Source organism: Chaetura pelagica, unplaced genomic scaffold, assembly GCF_000747805.2.
Source record: "Chaetura pelagica isolate M959 unplaced genomic scaffold, ChaPel_1.0 scaffold117, whole genome shotgun sequence".
Taxonomy (NCBI): Eukaryota; Metazoa; Chordata; class Aves; order Apodiformes; family Apodidae; genus Chaetura; species Chaetura pelagica.
In genome coordinates, this window is record NW_009954185.1 from 7430801 (window position 1) to 7441681 (window position 10881).

At 46.7% G+C, this 10881-nt stretch overlaps 1 protein-coding gene across 1 annotated transcript in view; it reads right to left on the minus strand.

Annotated features, from left to right (window-relative positions):
* LOC104393520 (poly [ADP-ribose] polymerase 12-like) overlaps window positions 1-10881 on the minus strand; it is a 34583-nt gene that overhangs the window by 22737 nt on the left and 965 nt on the right. The window lies entirely within an intron of this gene.

Below are 10881 nucleotides of genomic sequence, written 5' to 3' on the forward strand. Positions count from 1 at the left end.
CATGGGGCAAACAGTGCGGGAGGGCGTGAGGAGGGGTGTGGGCATTTCCTCGACTTTTTGTCTTTTTTGTGTGTTTGTTTGTTTTAAAAGCGAATCGATGAGTCGTGGGATGGTTTGGGTTGGCGGTGACCTCAGGAGACCATCTCGTCCCAGCTGTCCTGGCCAAGGGGTGGGAACACCTCCCACGAGAGGTGCCAAAGGTTGCTCCAGGCCCCGTCCGGCCTGCCCCTGGAACGCTTCCAGGGATGGGGCATTTCTTCCAAGTGATGACATAAACCTAAATCTGTCCTCTTCCAGCTTGAAACTGTTCCCCCTCAACCTGTCCCTACGTGTCCCTGTAAGAAGTCCCTCCCCAGCTTTCCTGTAGAATCATAGAATCTCAGGGGCTGGAAGGGACCTCAAAGATCATCTAGTCCAACCCCCCTGCCAGAGCAGGGTCACCTAGAGTACATCACACAGGAACACATCCAGGTGGGTTTTGAATGTCTCCAGTGAGGGAGACTCCACAACCTCCCTGGGCAGCCTGTCCCAGGGCTCTGTCACTCTCACAGTAAAAATTTTTTTTCGGATATTCACCTTGAACCTCCTATGCTCCAATTTGCACCCATTACCCCTTGTCCTATCACTGGTCATCACTGAGAAAAGCCTAACTCCGTCCCCCTGACACTCACCCCTTACATATTTGCAAACATTGATGAGGTCACCCCTCAGTCTCCTTTTCTCCAAGCTAAAGAGACCCAGCTCCCTCAGCCTTTCCTCATCAGGGAGATGTTCCACTCCCTTAATCATCTTTGTAGCTCTGCGCTGGACTCTTTCAAGCAGTTCCCTGTCCTTCTGGAACTGAGGGGCCCAGAACTGGACACAATACTCCAGATGCGGCCTCACCAATGCATGGCCTTTCTTCAGGTGCTGGAAGGCCGCTTTCTCTTCTCCAGGCTGAACAATCCCTTACTCTCCCAGCTTGTTGCCATAGCAGAGGTGCTCCAGCCCTCTGATCATCTTCATGGCCCTCCTCTGGACTCACTTCACCAGCTCCATGTCCTTCTTGTGCTGGGCGCTCCAGAAGTGGACACAGCACTCCAGGTGGGGTCTCACGAGAGGGCCCTACCTTCACCCACTGGCCATGCTTCTTTGCTGGATTCTCTGCTGGATGGGCTGCTACCTGGATAAAAATCCATATATAATATTGTTATTGGTCCCTATATATCAAGTACGGATCCCAGCTGGTCCCTCCCAGAGTGCAAGCATAGAGCAGAGCACCAACATCCACTGAAGGATTTCCTTGCCTTGCTGCTAACTTCTGCTCGCTCTACATACAACACTAACAAAAATGTGGTGCAGAGCACAAAGCCTATAATGTAGGAGAAAAACTTACCATACCCAAATAATTCTAGTATTTATGTAGCAATGCCATTTCTTCTCTTTCTTCCAGATGGGCAGTCCGCTGCTGGGGAGGAGCATGGCAAAGGCTGGATAGGAAGGATGGGGAGAGGGCTTGTTGTCAGTTTTTAACTGAAATAAGTAATATTGGGGGGAAAAAAAAAATCACATAAAAGCAAACATAAGGGACACACAGAATAAATAGTGAAACAGTCAGAATTAGGCAAAACCAGATTCCAGTTAGAGAAAAACACTCCCCAAGTAGTCACCAGCCCAGCCTTCAGACAGGCCTGCAGGAATAACAGAAGGGATGAAAAGCAGCACTCCCCACAGTTTATCTTGGTGACAGCCTTGAGCACTGGGGAAAAACACACTAAGTAATTGAAATCGCTGTATTAATATATTAATGAGCCATGTCATAGTTTGGGCCCAACATAACAACAAAGAAACAGCCCCTTGGCCGCTCACACAACTCCCCCCCCCACACACACTCTGGGATGAGGAGGACAAAATATTTCACACTAACCAAACACCCCCAGGACACAGACACACCCAGAGCAGGGCTTGCAGATGTTACCCCACCCCTCCCTTCTTCCCGGGCCCAAATCCCTTTGTTCCCAGTTTCTCTCCCTCCTTCCCCCCAGCAGCACAGGGGGACAGGGGATGGGGTTTGGAGTCACTTCACAGGCTGGGGGTTCCTGCTGCTCCTGCCTCCTCAGCAAGAAGGATTCCTTACAGTCCTGCCCTGCTTCCCCACGGGGTCCCTCCCATGGCACAGAGGCCTCCCCCAGCCTCTTCTTCCTGTGTCCTTCCCACCAGGTCCGGAGCTGCTCCAGCCTGGGCTTCCCACAGAGTCACGGGGGCTTCGGGAACAGCCACCTCCCCTGGCCCGGGGGCTTCCACAGCTGAGCAATCAGAGCCCACTGGCAGCAAATCCTCTGGCCACAACATCCAAGTCCCCTGGCCAAGTTCCCCCCTCCTGGTGCCTTCAGGGAATGTTCCACCACGTTCCTCCATGAGTGCAGGGGCACAGCTGCCATGGGTTGCAGGGAAGCGTCTGCTCAGGCACCTTCTTCCCCTTCTTCCCCACCAACCACGAGCACCGCTCTCCTTCCCCAGCACAGCTGTTCTTTTTCTTGAAGTCTCTCTGCTCAGGTGTTGCATCAGTTCTTTCATACGTCAATTGCTGAGGCACATCTTTTGTCCCTCTACTGGCTCCTTGGATGGTTTTGGAGCAGGGGGAGCTTCTCAGCTTCTTATGGAGCCACTCGTGTGGCCCTTCCCCTGCTACCAAAAACCCACCAAACCGAAACAGAACAAGCCATTAGCATACTAAAATTCACACTCAGATGCTAGAGGGACCTCTACTAAAAACAAGCCCCTTACTCTTTGAGCAGGCGCAGTGAAATTCCTGAGCATTGGCACTTTAAATGGAAGTGAGGAATTATTTGACCAATCTTGTGCAACAGTGATAGAATAACGTTGGAGGTAAAGTTCTTTTTCACATTTTTTGGGTATAAAAGTAGCACTTGTATTTTGGGAAACTGAGCTTGCTTTGTGGAATACCACCCTGCTCCCTTTTCTGTGCAGAACTGGATATTCCAGCAAATATCTCAACTCTGTGTGTGGACTGGCTTCTTGCACTGGGTAACAGACCCTGCTTTTGGGACAACAGTTTTGGTGACCCAGATGGGACTGCCTTAGAGCCTTGCCTGGATTGTCTCTGGACAACAGGCTGAGTACAAAATTGAACTGAGGTGAGCTTTCATACTCAAAACTCCAAGGCAACGCAAGCTTCAGGAACAGAAAGTATCAATTGCTCCCTCTGAATCAGGAAGTTAACCTTGAAAATAAAGTGAACGCCTGCCTGCATTGGCTGGTGATGCTGACTAGTCTGAAAGGCATGTGAAACTACACAGTCACAGTCACGATCACTGTTCCGATCATAGAAAGAAAACCACCTCATGGAATGGGATCAGGTGGTACAGTCTGTGGTTTCACTCTTTGCTGAAGAGAAGATTATGGAAGGCTTTTTCTGTTGGGCATATTTCCCCGTGTTTGCCCTCTTGCTGTGCTACTTGAACAAATGATTTGAAGGGTTTTGGATCAATTCTGAGTGAAGCCAAACAAGGAAATGTTACTGGATTTATTCTGTTTGTTGGTATAATGTTTTGCAAATACAAATGCCCCAAATACTGACTTCCTTACCAACTTCACACAGAACCGATTTATGTGAAACAACACAAATGGGTGAGGCAAAAGGGATCACTATAGTGAGCAGTCCCAAACTGATACTATTTTTCACAGGGCAGTGAATGATTTCAGCCTTAAATATCAAGCATTTGTGTAAAGTTAGAAACCACTTTAAAAGTGGCTGAGTTGATGTAACCTTTTGCTGCTGCTAAAAAAGTATTTCCCATATATCTTCCTCTCTGGTGTCTTCTACTACCAGCTGAAATGCTTCCCTCTTCACCTGATTCCATAGTAAGCCAAATCAGCTTTCAGAGACTCAAAACTGAAATTTAGACAGCTATGAGCAAAGTATGAATGGAAATAGATATGTGTAAGCACCTGGTGAAACAGCAGAACAAAGGTTAAAAGAATGGGCTGTGTTGATAACTGAAGGCACATTTTAAGGCAGTAAAATTGAGAAATCAGGGAGGCCTGCCTTCTGTAACATAGGCAACTTGTCTGCAGAAGACCTTACCATCTGACAGCTTGACATGTCAGGAGGATACAGCACATCACAGTGCCGTTTACTGGGCATAGAAGAGCTGTCCAATGCAGTTTTCCTCTGGCAGTGAAGAATGACATGAGAGATGCCATAAGGATGTGATAGGTGACCATCTTTCCTTACGTTGCATGCAACATAGATCCTGGCCAGGCTCACTGGGCACACGCACCTCGATGCTTAGGGGTGTGGGGTTTGACAGTGTGAGTGGTCTTGAGTAAGTTTCCAAGACTTCCAAGACTTCCAAGTTTCTTGAGTGAGAATTTAAGCAGGGGAACTGAGTGAAATGAATGCATACCTAAACACAACTTCTGCAGCTTAACTGCACACAGCTGCATTTTGGAAAAAAAATTGCCTTGCCTGATGTATCTGCAGCCCGAACACATAGTGTGATGTTAACTCTCGGTCCTGTGGAACTGCTCTGCTGTGTGTGAAGAGGACACTGTTCCTGCTCTAAACAGCTTGTGCAACCCAGCTTGCCTGGCAGCTCTGACCACGTTAGCAGTTCTGTCCCTCTGAGGATGGCTAAAGTGTGTGGAAGCACCCTGTGAGTGACACTGCCACACCAACTTCCCCTCTTTTCCAGCATGTGGCTGGCTGAGTTTCTCCCATTGTCAGCCCCATTGTATTTCTTGAGACCCCTCTTTCAGGTCTCAGCCATGGCTCTTCTTGTAGTTATTCTCTCCCACACAACCAACTGTTTTTCTTGTTCTGGTTTCCCCAGCCTGTTTCAAATAGCATTTTGTGGAACATGCTCTAACCTTTGCTTTCTTTGCCTCCCCCATTTCTTACACAACCCTCCCCCAGTTTTGTACTGTCTATTTAATCAGCTAACATCTGGGTATACATTTGCCTGAGCATTTTAGAATAATTTTGGATATTTTTTTTTCTGTTGGAAACTGTTAGATTATGTAATAACAACTCATCTGGTGGGAGGTGGGAGCTCTCTTCTCACCTGACATGTCTGCCCCACAGACACTCAATAATTGCAATCAGTTCCAACTCATCCCCAACACAGAGTCTGGGCTGGGGCTGACAGTGCCTTCGCTGTAGCCATGATTCTGTGCAAGTCCCTTGCTGGAGTGTGTTGAAGTGTGGGTCTGGCTGGATAGGAACACCCCTTCCAGGCACCTGTCCAGAGAGGAGGAAAAGGAGCAAGATGGAAGAGGTGTGGGATGCAGGGGGAAAGCTGTTTGGAATTGTGGAATTGCACAAGAGATTATGAACTCGTGAGAAATTTAGGGGAGGAACAAATGTGGGAAAATAAAGGGGTAGCCAGTGACTGGAATGAGTGTGGATGTGCAAGTGAGCGCATGATGGACCAGCCAGCACACAGGTGAAGTGTCCTGAGAACTGGGACTGCATCTCTAGGGACCAGCTCTGGGTGTGAGGGGCCCTGTTTGTCTCTAGGGGTGAGAGCTCATGGGGGTCTGCTATGGAACCTGGGAAGTCCTGGCCTGTTGTCTGTGTGACGATATGTACTGGCAGCTAGGGTAGGGTTGTGCCTTGGAGGGCTTCTATATCCAGATGCCAGCAACTGGGGAGACTGAGATCCAGAGTTAGTTATTGGGCAGCTTGAGTGTTTGAGCCCAATTGCTGGAGGGATGTACCTTGTACATATGTGTGTGTGTGTGTGTATATATATATATATATGTATATATATATTCTTCTAGTGGAAGTTCATCCTGTTCGGCTAGAGAGGGGAGCAGGATGACATTGTTGGTGCTGACTATGTTCAGGTGGGTGCTCTGAATGTCTGTGAGTTATGTGGCTGGCCATGTGTGTGTACATGGTGTATGTGTGTCGCCTGTGTGCGTAAGGCTGGCTGTGACTCTTCTGGAGCAGAAATGTGCAGATTGCTATGAGTGCAGCATGGATGGAAAAGCACCAGAAGAAACAACAGAGTGGCCTGCGTTGCTACTGAAGGTCTGTGTTTCCAGGGCACAGCTCCCCTGACTATCCTGGGACATACAAAACTCCATGGGCCAGAGCAGATGGGTCCAAAGGTGTTGGAGCAGCCCAACATCATTGCGAGACTGCTCTGTGTCCTCTTGAAAGGTCATGGCAGTGGGGAGAGACTCCTGGTCACTGGAAAAAGGCAAATACCACACCTCTCTGCAAGAAGGTGGCAAGGAGGATGGCCCAGGACAATCAGCCTCACCTTGGTCCCAGGGAACTTGAGCATAGAAGCTGTTTTCAGGCATGAGAAGGGCAAGAAGGTGACTGGAAGTGTCCTCAGCCTGTCATACAATTCTTGTGGGAACATCTCTCATTTTCTTGCTCACTACCCATAGCAGGCAGCAGGCTCCCAATTAAGAGACCATCATCTTAACTAAAATTTGTGCTGAATATTTTGGTGAAAGCTAATAGTCACAGCACTTCAAAAGATGAGACTTATACAGTGGGAAATGAAGATACAGAAAGGCTAGACAGTCAGTTGTTTGCTTTAGTAGCTAATATAACACCCCAGCATTCCTGTTTTTAAGGACTGTTGTATTTAGACTTGCAGAATAAAATAATGAGACATAAGCTTAAGACAGTTTCTAATAATCATGAAAGCTTTAAAGAAAAAACAAACCCTCAGCAGATCTTCTAACTGCTCTGTCAGACTTGGCAAATATAAGAGATAGAGTATATGTTGGAGTTTTCTCCTAAGGAAAGGAGATGCTCTCTTCAAGCATGCTTTTTGCATGTGCATTTGTAAACCAAATCCAGCAGTTAGTTCCTTCACTGTAGACTTGCAAATATTTTTTTGTTTTAATATTTTTTTTTTTTTTTGTGGCAATACAGTAACACAGGAGCATTGCACTTCAGTTATTATATCACTAGAGGCATGGTGTTGTGAACGACTAAACCTTCAGATATCTTGGAAAAAGCACCCTATTGTGCCATTGCTTTTGAAGAGTACTTCATGTTAAAACATCTCCAGAACCTATTGTACAAGCTCCACAAGGTTTACTGCTCTTATTGCTCCATTAATAGGGACCTTGTAACCTTTCTTACCTTAAACCATTATATGCTTACTTTGCTCTCAGTTCAGCATGCAACTGTACATCTTAACAGCACTATCTTTTTAACTGTTGACCTCTGCAGACCCTTCAGCTCAACCTTTCTCAAATCAAAACCAGTCTCTGCATAGCTGTTAGTAAGTGGTGAGCAAGAATATCTTAACACATTCCCTAGCCTAGGTGATCTAACCGTGCCCTCTGTTATGCAGTACTCTTCCAGAAGCTGTGACTGCAGGGTTAAAAGTAACCATCCTGGCATTCACTCCCGGCCCCAGGAAGCCTGGCTGCCTGGATTCTAGGCCAATGCTGATAAGCAGCTGCCTGGCCTTGAACAGAGCTCTCTGAGACAGAGTTGGCAGGCATTTCTGTGGGAGCTGCCCCTGCTTCCCTTGGGAACTACATTTAAGCCAAGAGTCTTGTTCTGTTCCCCACCTGCGCTGAGCTGCAGCTGCATCTCAGCTATGCCCATGCCTGGTCCCTGGCAAGTGGCATGAAGTGGTGGCTACTCCCGGAGTTACAGCTGCTCTCCCTCTCCAGCTGCTGCGCAGCATCGCAGACATCAGGGAGCTGTGGGAAGGGGAGCCAGCAGTGCAGTATGGCAATGAGGCAAGCCAGCCGTCGGCAACTCCACAGACAGGGAGTCCCAGTGAAGAGCAGCAGGTCTGGGTTGGGACCAAGGCTGGAAGCAGCAGTCAAAGTCAGAAACAGCTAAGGGCAAGGGATGGGGCAAGTTCAAGATAAAGTCAGGAAGAAAAACTGCTAGGTATGGGTCAGGGCCAGACCAGTGAAGGTCTGAGACTGAGCATGGGCATAGCTGCTGCCCAGCTGCCATGTAATGCAGGTAGGGGCCAGCAGTAAAGACTCAGCTTAAAATCAGTTCCCAAGGGAAAAGAGGGACCCTCACTTCCAGCTTCCTTCACAACAGCGCTGGTTGGAGAAGGAGTTGACCTTGGACTCTTCCCCATGATCAACCAAACAAGAAGGGGGATGACATCAGGATGCTGTGGCTAGTAATTTCAGCAATAGCAGTTCTGTGCCAGGAGTCTGTGCCATTGCTGCAAGAGGTTTGTGCTCTTCCTTACTTGGAAGAAAAGGAAAATTTTCAACAATGAGATGAAGTGAAAGTGCCCTCCATTCAGGTATATTCATATAGTCATGATAGCCCATGACATGAGAATCTCTGTTGCTGCCACTTGTTTCTTACTTCCAAGCTATTTTCACTCCTGTCCTGGTTTAAGCCAGGATGAAGCCAATTTTCTTTTCACTTATTTTTGTTCTTCAGTGAGCTGTCTTTTTTACTAGCAGCAAGTTTTCCAGCTAATGAACTGATAATGCTGGAATGTTTATGTTACTGCTGAGTAACATAATAAATATAAACAAAGGATGCTTTGCTCTACTTGTTGAATCTGCTACAGGAGCAGAAGAGTCATATCTGCAACCCTCCCATAGCGGGGAGGGGACTAGACAAATGGCAAAATTGACCAAAGTGTTCCATTCCATATATCTACATAAGCTCATTGTAAGGTCAGGTATCAAGGGAGTCAAGCCCCTTCCTTCCTACTTCTTCTTCCCTTCTCTTCCATCCATGGCCAGCATCCAGGGAGGACTCCATCTACCCATGACTGTTGATCCCCAGGTCCATGTGTTCCTGACCCTCATAACTCTCCCCTCAGCTCCTGCCTGCTCTGCTTCTCTCTCCAGCAGGGCAGTCTTGGACATTTGGAACTGCTCACAGCTCAGGAGATGCTGTGGGAGTTGCTGGGGGTGGGGGAGGCAATAGGGGTTTTGCACATTCCTGAACACATTTGTATATAATTGTACATATTTCTTTTATCATTAGTATTTAATTAAAGCTGTCTAGTCTCCTATTATTCTCTCTCCTTTCCTTACCTGTGGAGGGAGAGGACCGAGAGCATTATTGTTGCTGGTTTAATTGTTGATCCTGAGTCAAACTGTGACAACTCCTTTGGCAATGCTCATGGCTTATGTTTGCCTGGAGAATTTGCTTAACACTTCCTGGGTTTTCTTGAATAGCTTTTCAGAAAGCCCAGATCCACCTTTTCTTTCTTTCTGTAGTCTATGACATGACTAAGCTTCAAGCCTGAAGCAACTCAACTGCCACCCTTCTCGTGCCTGTTGTAGTGTGGTTTGTGGGAGTGAGAACAGGACCCCTCCTATTGTAAAGACCAAACCTATTCTGCTGCTGCTCCCAGGCTGGATTTAGTCCATGGGTACTTCTATCAAATATACTCCCTTTTTTTCTTGAAAAAGCTTCCTGTTCCCTCTCTTTCATGCTTTGGGCCATCTTCTGTGCCTAACAGAGCCCCATCACCATGCCTGTGCTAGGCTTCTAGAGCTAGGAGCCATCATGGCCATTCAGTGCATCCTCAGCAAGAAAAAAAAGGAACTTGTAATGCACACAAAGTGAAGTCCTGATGAATAATCCACCAAAAGAGGAAAATTTAACCATGTGCCCCCAGAGTACTAAGATGATTGGATGCTGTGGCAGTCATACCTGTTTTCTAGTTTTCAGTATTTTTTTTAGTACTAGAGAAGACTTCTTTTCAGCAATCTCAGCTTTCCACCAAAGTAAGCATCCTTTCATGCACAGCATACACTTTTTGAAAAGGTTAGCAGTCATCAACCACAAAACCCAAATCTGACAGTTTTCAGCCACCCCCCTGGGAGTAGTAGCAGCAAGTTCCAGATTAGAAGCGTCCAACAAAGTCTGGCACTGAATCACCCCAGCCTTTCCCTAGTGGGTAAGGGATTACCCCTACCCAAGGTTAGTTAAGAAGTCCCATCCCTTTGCCATGGGAACCAGTCCTACAACCTCTGCAGAATCTAGAGTCACGGTAGCTAAAACTTTGCTTTGTCAGCAAAGACTGTGCAAATTTAAGCATATGATTCATGGGGAAGTCTGTTCAGAAATCTGGCTTGCTTTTGAACTATTTCTAGTCACTGTTTTCATTGCTTCATGGTGGAAGAGAATTTTAATGGTGGTCTTTAGAGACCTGTATTTTATGCATTGCATACCAACTAGTCTTTTCATTCATCTGTTCAGTTCTCTCTAGACTAGGAGTTCTCTATAGGTTTTCCTAGTTCAGAAAGTTTTGGGGTTGTTTCCTGTTTATTGCCATTCATAAAATCTTAATTCCTTTGCAGTCATTAATGATGAAACCTTCACTTTTCTCTATTGCTGCCCATTATGAGGAGTGCTTGTATTGAAGCAGCTTTTCTGGAGGAACTGATGATGTCCAAGGAATGTACTCATTACTCAGGCAATAATAGACTTTCTACAGCTTCAAAATTATGTTCTGGCCATTAAATTTGATGGGGGGTTACAGACAATGACATACCATATAAACAGGAGTCCTTTTCTTCTTGACAGCTGTGTGCTATTTCAATCTTTGTTATAGGTTAGCCAGTTAATGGGCACAGCCAAATCTTCAAACAAGCAGACATTTAAGGACATACTCATACCACCTAAGGTTACGCATCTATCTTAGATTGTCCTTCAGCTGGACATTCAGGGGAGTACACAGGGAGTCTGGGGAAGATGATTGAGCTGACTTCACAGGCTCTATTCTGTGACACTAGGCAGATAAAATATTTTGATTGCTATTGCCCTGAAATGAGCTGTTGGATGAAGTTCCCTCCTCATCTCTCCTGCCTTTGCCATCCCTATTTCGCTATTTTGGGATAGCTGTGGCGTTTTCACTTCCCTCTTTCAGCCAAAGACAGAGCTGAACAGGCCCAGCA